Genomic DNA, 9302 nt, shown 5'->3' with positions numbered 1-9302 from the left:
ATTGTATAGGTGTTATCTAATGTTTTATTCATAGATGCCATTTAAATTCTTTATTTATTTTCTTCAAAATATAGCACCAGTCAACTTTGTAAGCTCTATTCTCTGTCTTTCCACCACTCCCTGATCCTAACTTTTCATAAAAGTTTATGGCTCAGGCATGCCACACTTCTCCCTGTTATTCCAATTCACCCTTTCAATACTTTCGAACTTTTGTTCCTGATACTACTTCTGGACTTTCTCTCTTCCTTTGTGTGCTGATGAAATTTTCCTCCAGTAACCCAGATCATATGTCATATTTTCTTTAAAGATTCCCAGAAAAAATTTATTTCATCTTCTATGTTGATGTATCATTTTACGGTTGTAATACCAGTTAAAATATTTGATGATTTTGTCATGTGTCTAAATCACTACCAACATCAGAGAGGATACTTCTTTGTTTATTCATGAGCAAGTAATTTCAAAATTATAAATATAAGTTGGTTTTGTTATTTCATGTTCTTTTTCTTTTTAAGATTTTATTTATTTATTTGACACAGAGAGAGAGAGACAGCCAGCAAGAGAGAAAACACAAACAGGGGGAGTGGGAGAGGAAAAAGCAGGCTCCCAGGAAGAAGCCTGATGCGGGGCTCGATCCCAGAATGCCGGGATCACGCCCTGAGCCGAAGGCAGACACTTAACAACTGAGCCACCCAGGCGCCCCTGTTATTTCATGTTCTATCACTGAATTTTAATTCTCTTAAAAGTAAGGATCACTGATTGTCTTCTGCTAGATTCCTCCACAGTGTTAGTAGTATTTGTTATGCTTTTTATTTGTTTAATAAATATTTGTGGAATATTTGACCACCTTTTGGTTGAATGCACTGGGCAAAATAGAGGTCGTAATATTAAGTGGTAAATAAGCTATATTTTCAAAGCCTGATCATATATCTGGCAAGGTAATATTTTATAATATCATAATGGTACATTCTTATAAATGCAATGTATTCTGCAAATGTAACTGAAAATTTAAAACAAGAAATTTGCATCTGAAAGACAGCACAGTGGCTATAATGGTCTTTCCATATGAAGGAGTCATATGCATCACTGATGTTGGTGAAGACAACCTCAAGGTAGGAGAAGGAAGGAAAGAAGGAGTTTTTCAATCATTTACTTGCCTATTTACTCATTTAGCAACACTAAAAACCCATTGTAGATCAAGTATATATTTTATATATATATTCTCTTTTCTCATGGCCTTTGCTCAATTTCAAGACACAGTATTTTCCCTTTGGGTGAATATATATATATTATATATATGCACACATATATATGTAGTTAAGGAAAAAATGAAGAAAATGTATATATATATTTGTTTGTTTCCTTCAGTACTTTTTTTGTCCAGTTTTCCTTTTTTAAAAGTATTTATTCTACTGTTCCTATTATGCCATAAATTTTGTCAGAAATGTTCATTCTATTATTAAGAGACAGATTTCAGCAGTGCTGATCATTTGAAGAGCACTAAGCCACTCCAGGCCATGTTTTGTGCTTTATTATTATTCCTTGCAGGACTGTAGAAAGCCCTCTGCCTTGGACTTCAGTGAGACTGAGCCCATTATTTTTGCAATATGCACTGTGAAGGGCATTATATTACAGTTAAGTCTTGACCTTTATTAGCATATAACATAGGCTAGCTTATGAAAATGAGTGAGCCAAGGAGCCTACCACAGGAACGTAAAGTCTGTGTTCTAAGTAGTGTGCATTTGACTCCAAAGCTACACATTAAAACACCAGAACTGTATTCAATTCATATTTCTGCTATTTTAACCTAATTACCCAACCATTCCCTAGTCAGGTGATATTTTCAACTTTATTGTGGTCAAGAATTAAACTATCTCAAAACTACTGCATGATTTGAAGGAAACAAGAATTTCTTGTTATCAAAAGTAGTATGGCTAAATTATTTATCTGATTTTGGATCTTTTAATGCAAACTCTAAAAAGCTAAGTAGCATTCAGGACAAGTATATTGAGCCAAGGGGAAAGGAATTGTAGCTTGGCTTTCGGAGAGATGCCTGAGAGTAGATATACATAATAATATTCCAAAAGAGCTTCAATAAATAAAGCAGATTGATGTACTATTCTGGTGTTGCTCGGTTAGCTTGATATTTTCTCTGGTCAAAGAAGAAGTTCCACCACATTTCAAATGTACTCTTTTCCTTTCTTCCTTCCTTTTTCTTTCTCTCTTTCACTTATTGAAAAATAACTTGTTAAAACAGTAAGAATATAAATTAAAATTATTTTCATCAATAAGCCACAGTCTATGGGAAGATCCATGCATGATAGAGGGAGTGTAGTTATAGGAACATGCACAGGATGTAATGAAACTTGCTGCCTGATATAAGAGCTGAAAATGTCAAATACTTTCCCAGCCTCCTGCGATTTTATGGTATGAGCATATTAACCACCCCAGGTCAATAAGGGTGCAGAAAATGACTCCTGAGGGACTGTTGAAAATATTTTCTCTCTAAATAAAAACAAAACTAGTAGTAAATGCTCCTTGTTCTTGCCCGGATATAGTAGAATATATATAAGACACCAGGAATTGGAAGAGCCATCATAGGTCCTGATGGAACATATCTAAGAATACCTGAACCCATCCAGGTATGCTTGTCTCGGAGTTCTTATCATCTGAAAAAAATGCATTTTAGCCATTCTCAGGTCTGTTTCAGCTAAGTATTTGGTTGTTATAGCCAAAAATATCTGAACTGGTACATTTCCATGTCTTCATAAAGTTCCAAATTACTGTCAACTACAACATGTTTCCTCTGAAAATTTAATTGTTTATAAAAGGAATCTAAAAATATAAATTATAGTGGGAATTATGATTTTCTTATCTATAATACAATAATTTAAAAATATTATACATTGAAAACGCTCTGTTCTATTTACATCCTAAATTACCCTTTTACAATGCTCTGTGGGAATCATGTACTTTCATCTTATTGCTATTAACATGAAATTTTTTTTAAGTTATTTATATGGTATATTTTCTTTCTTTTTTTTTTATTTTAATGATTTTTTATTATATTACGTTAGTCACCATACAGTACATCCCCGGTTTCCGATGTAAGGCTCGATGATTCATTAGTTGTGTATAACACCCAGTGCACCATGCAATATGTGCCCTCCTTACTACCCATCACCGGTCTATCCCATTCCCCCACCCCCCTCCCCTCTGAGGCCCTCAGTTTGTTTCTCATAGTCCATAGTCTCTCATGCTTCATTTCCCCTTCTGATTACCCCCCCTTTCTTTATCCCTTTCTTCCCCTACCGATCTTCCTAGTTCTTATGTTCCATAGATGAGAGAAATCATATGATAGTTGTCTTTCTTAATTTTCACTAATAGGCCTGGAGTAGATAAAACACAAAATTAAGTTCCTGATTTCACTTTAGATTCTATAGCTCATTGAATATTGCAGTAAATGCTATTTTATTTATTGTATTAGATGGAAATGATTCTTGTTCTTAGGGGATGAAACACATGGAGTTCTGGTTCCAATTTTTATTTTTAATTATCCCCTTACTTATAATGATAAATTCAAGAAGCCTGTGCTTTGAGTCCTAGTTAATCCTCTTCTAAATATTTCTTTTAAATATTGCACTTCTTTTAATTGGTGTGGTTGTCAGCCTATTAGCCTGATTTATCTGAATTTTAATCACAGGCTTCATATTAATTTTATGTGTGGCTCTGGGTAAGCTTCTAGGTGACTGCATTTTTATTTGTAAATTCAAGCAATAAAAGCACCTGCAGAGAACCAGGTACTTATTATCCTAGATATTTGGCCTACAAAACTGTAGATTTAGTGCTTTCCCTCACATAATTTATCATGTTGGATACAGATAATCAAGGAACCAAAATGTGATGATCTTAAATATAATTGACAAGTCAACTTGATAAAACACATGACAAAGAAGCAAAATTATTCCTTTAGAGCCGTTGAAGGGTTAAAGGTAGTACATATTTGAGCTGATTCTTAAAGAGTAAATAAGATTTCATTGGACATTTGCAGGTAGGAAAATGGCATATGTCAACACATATATAAATGATAGGACTGAGCATTTTAGGAAAAAGTATGATTTTATTGTGATAGAGTATAGGGTACTTGAGAAAATATTGGAAAGTTCAAGACACACCATGAATAGGACCTTGCATGCTTGTCAAGGAGATTGATCTTTATTCTGGAAGAAATGGGGGCCATATAAGAAGATGATTTTTTCCAGTCGGGGAAGAGGGTGTTGGTGATTTTGGACACTGCTCCTTATCAAAGCTCACACAAGTACAATGGATAATTTTTTATATGATGTAGAATTAAGGTCCCTCATTTTAACAAGTTCCATATCTATAAGAAATAACTAAACTAATTGCAATGAAAAGGAACTTCTTAAGAATAGATGAGTAGTTCTCAACAGTGATTGGTGAAATGGAACAAATGCAGCAGACCACCTTGTGGCCTTGAATCAAACAACAGGGGAATAGTTTCCACCGTTCAATAGCCAGGCCCTATGCAACATGTTTTTGACAATTTTTCCCCACTAAGTATGTATGAGAGCATCTGAGGAACAAAGACATCTCCAGTCTTCAGTGATCAGTCTTCCAAGGAGGTTCTCAAATAAAAAAGAAAGTGTGCAACTATATTGCTAACATCACCAGAAAATGTCACTTTTAATTGGATAGGAATTATGCAGTCAGGTGTGACAAGGAGGAAGGGGTTATCATGAGCTAATAATTGACAGAAATGCATCCTCATGCTACTAATCCCTCCAGAGTGTTATCTCATGATTACCAAACACCCTGCTTAGATATGCCTTATTAGTTTCTCTTTGGGATATCTTCATTCTTAGGAAAACCATACTTCTGAGTGCTAGAATATGATGAAGTTAGCGGTTTAAAATACGAGCGGCTGCTTCAGCTGAACTAGTAGTTCACAAAAATTAATCTACCCTTTACATTAATCTGTAAGCCAATCAGAAAATTTCTTTAATCCAAGGGGTTTTATAATGCAGCCTAAATCACTGTGGTCCAGGTGCCTTGGGCTGCTTAAAGAGAAAGTAACGAGAAAATTTAATCTGAAGATTATTAAGTATTTTAGGCTGGTGCTGGCTGGTATCACCTAGCAACTATAGAACGTACTGGGCAAATCTAACAAATAGCAACTCATCCTTTCTGTCACCGAAGATCAAATAATTAGGAAAGAGAACACTTGCTGATAGCAGTAAGGAAGATGATGATAAGACACGAGAATTCTAAGGAGACAAAAAGTGGTTTGAGATAATAGCTTGTGGATACTACTGTTATTAGGATGATTATTAGCTGAATAACATTCATGAAAGCAGTTCATAAGATGACTTGGGGGTCTTACAGGTGCATAGTTACAGAAACTGAAGAAATACTCCGTAGGCCGGAAACAAATGAATTCAGTTAAACAATCCATTGCCAAGGAATTCTTATTGGTCAGGTTTGCAGAGAAAAGAGCAAAGAGCTTCAAATTTCACTAGATAGCTGCTAAGTTACAGGCCTACAAATCTTATTTCCATAAGATTATGCCAGATGGCTGTTTGTGCACTTGTCAGATTTCTAGGGCTAATATAAAGATTCTCTTTGTAAGGTATGCGGAAAGAAAGAGTGGAGTCTGGAAAGAGAGCAATTATGCTGGATACCCAGAATCAATCTTCTAATACTATTCTGTATTGTAAATATGAAAAGCAAAATGAAGGAGTTTATCTTTCAAATTAAAAACTGAGTCCTCTGCTACCAGCCATAGAAGTGTAACTGGTTAGCAGGCTCACCCTCCCACTATAAATTCCTTAAAATTGAGAAAAGGTATGTTAGGCAATAATGTGGAAGGATTGACCAATAGGCAGGGCAGACTGTGATCCTTGGCTAATGGGAACCATGACGAGTGAGCCTCATGATTGCCCCCACAATACGTACAGATTTCTCCCTTGGAGCACTTTTCCAACAAGGATCATGGAAGTGGATCCCAAGCAAAGCTTTAGTCTCTGTGAACTGCAAGAGAAGATCTAAGAATTCTGAGCTGCAGAAGCAGACAGAATTTATGGCAGAGCATACCTGAAGAGAGTAGACTACAGACATTTGTGTGGGCATTTATTCCGGGTTCTTGACTAATGGACAAGAGCCACATGGAGGGTGAGATGTTGAGGGTCTTGCAGGGATCACCTGTTGCAGAACTGCGCAATGCAGGGACACTGAAGTGGTAGCAGTATACCTGGAATAGAGAGATTGAGCTGAACACTTTAGTTCGGTCTTTAGCTGAGACCCTAGAGGAGACTTGCCTCAGAACTAGAGTAAAGGCACGCCTCTGTCCTGAGTTCAAACCCAAAGCAGACCTGAACTAACAGAGAATAAAAGTAAGCCTAGCCACACCAAAGCTATCACCTCTAATTTAACTGTCTGCCAGAACAAAACTCAACATCTTAAGGAAGATGATATAATTCATCTATGTTGTGCAATATGCAATAGAAAACTCCTAGACATGCTCAAAATATTACCTATATTTAAAATGAAGAGAACTTAATAAATCCTGACATTATGATGCCCAAGATTTTATGAATAGCTGAAAAAAATTTTAAGGTAGCTATTATACATATATTCAAGGGCTTAAAGGAAAATATGGCAAAAATGGATGAAAACATAAGGACCTTAAGTAAATGACTTCATGTAAATTTGAAACTTATATGAAGAAAATTGACCTTGAAATAGACCTGTTTTCTCCTGGGTAGATCAGAATGTTCCTCTTGAGGGGGAAATGGGAATTTATTTGCCAGTACTTTAATCCAACGTGACTATAAGAAGTATGACATTTTTATTTCTGTCTCCTTTCATTACCTTTTCCCTAATTTTGATTTTCAATAGTTTGACAATGATGTGCCAGTCGTAGTTTTCTTTGCATTCATCTTGCTATTCTTAGTTCTTAACCTTGTACTTGTAATCTGATTTTGACTTATTTTTCCTTTCTTTCTTTCTCTTTTTCTTTTTCTTTCTTTCTTTCTTTCTTTCTTTCTTTCTTTCTTTCTTTCTTTCTTTCTTTCTTTCTTTCTTTCTGTCTGTCTCTGAAGACTCTCATGATATTTTCCCCCACTGTTGTAAAATTTCATGATAATATGTCCTGGCATGGGTCTTTTTTATCTATAGTCCTGGCACTTGTTGGACCATTTTAATCTATAAATGCATGAGCTTGAGTTCTGAAAATATATGTTGAATTATTTATTCCTCTTTAATTTTTTTTCCTTTTCTCATTCTTTAATTCCCTATTATTCAGGTTCTGTAACATCTGAGCAGATTCTATATTTTCAAATATTTTTTCAAATCATTTTTTATATATATTTTTGGTGTTTTTGACCTACTTTCTGAAAGAACTCCACATCTTACATTCCCAATATTTTACTGCTTTTATTTTTAATCAATTATTTATTTTTTTGGAGAAAGAGAGAAAGAGAGCGCATGTGCAAGGGAGATGGGGGAGGAGCAGGGAGAGAGAGAATCTTAAGCAGGGTCCATGCTCGGCATGGAGCCTGATTCAAGGCTCAATCCCATGTCCCTGAGATCATGACCTGAGCCAAAATCGAGTAGTACACTTATCAGACTGAGCCACCCAGGCACCCCTTTACTGATTTTGAATTTATGATAACATACGTAAATTTGAAAAGACTTATTTTTTTCCTTCCCTGAATATTTCTTTTTAGATATCATTTTTTGTTTTATGGTTGACACTTCTTGATGGGCTTGACTGTGAGTTAAAATGACTACATCATACATTGCAGGATCCACAATATTCCTTGGAGCCAGTTTTTTATTGATCAGATAACATTCTTCCAATATCTTTCCTGGAGGGTAAACTAGGCTGCAAGTCTGCTGAAGCCTTGTTGTGGAAATGAGGGGGGAAAACTCTCACCATGTTCTTCTTTCAGAAAATCACCATTGCTTTCACCTACTCCTGGTGTTCTCCAGTCCAGGTTCCTGCTCTTCTATCCTCTCGGGGTTGTATTCTCCAGGGTTTTTTTTCCGGGGTGGTAGAAGACAGTTGCCAGGTTGTATGGGATGGCAGAGTACACCCCGGGGTGCATACCAAATTTAGAATGACCAGTCATTGCCAATTCCTGAAGCCTTCTGCCACTCTCCGGTCTAAATGAGACTGTTTCTGAGCTTCTTCCACTATGAGCTTGGGTGCATTTTCATTAAGTCTGTGGATTTTCAGCAGGAGACTGCAGACTACAGCTTGCCTGTTAGCCACCTGTTTTGATAAACAAAGTTTTATTAGAACAGAGCTGTGCCCATCCATTTGGGTATTGGCTGTGGCTTCTTTCACACAACAATGGCACAGTTGAGTAATCATGATAGAGACTGTATGGTGCACAGACCAAATGTATTTACTATTTGATGCAGTAGAAAATATTTGCCAACCCCTGGTCTGGAGTGTTATTTGTTACTTATGCATCTATTTTACAGCTTCTAAAATTTTACTTTTATTATCCTCTTCCCTGCTCTTTTCATCCTTATGGATACATTGTAGTTGATCCTTTCATGTAATTTGTTCAGATTTCAACTTGAACTAGAGTTAAACGTAAGGCTTCAGTCCACCCACTGTAAGTGAAGGCTTTGACCACTCCTCTTTGTCATCGCCACCTAAACTGCTTGGTTAGAACATTTTGATCTGTCCAGCAGAATTTCCATCACCTTTTAATTTTTTTCTGTTTCTATAACTGAATAGTACATATTTATTAATCTCTTTGGCATTTAAGTTTTTCATGCTCCATTTTGCCAGTTATAAAAGAAAACAGCATGAGCCCTTATAAGAAGATGCTGATGTTAATTTAATTTTATATACTTTCATCTGGAAAACATGTGTAGACCAACAAATAGGCAGGTAGCATCACATTCAATGCTTCACACACTAAGAATAGCAATAACAACAATAATAATAAATATGAAAAAGACATATTCACTGTACTTATAAAATGTAGCCGAGTAGAGGATACGGAAATAAAAAAAAGATTTCAAATCAATATAACATGAGCTATTATAGAATAAGAACAGCTGACATAGAAATTAGGTTTACCCATGAGAATCATAGCAAACTTCATATTGAGGACTAAATAGAATGTTGACAACCAGAGCAGGAAGGGTACTCCTACCAAAGACAATTATGTTATGTATATGTATATGTATGTACGTATATGTATGCATATTCTTAAATATTTGGATATGTGTGTGTATACATATATACACACATATATATATATTTT

The sequence above is a fragment of the Ursus americanus genome, chromosome 8 (genome assembly GCF_024610735.1).
Source record: "Ursus americanus isolate L20-20 chromosome 8, mUrsAme1.1.p, whole genome shotgun sequence".
Lineage (NCBI taxonomy): Eukaryota > Metazoa > Chordata > Mammalia > Carnivora > Ursidae > Ursus > Ursus americanus.
The sequence above is the reverse complement of the archived record's forward strand: the minus strand, read 5'-3'. Positions refer to the sequence as shown.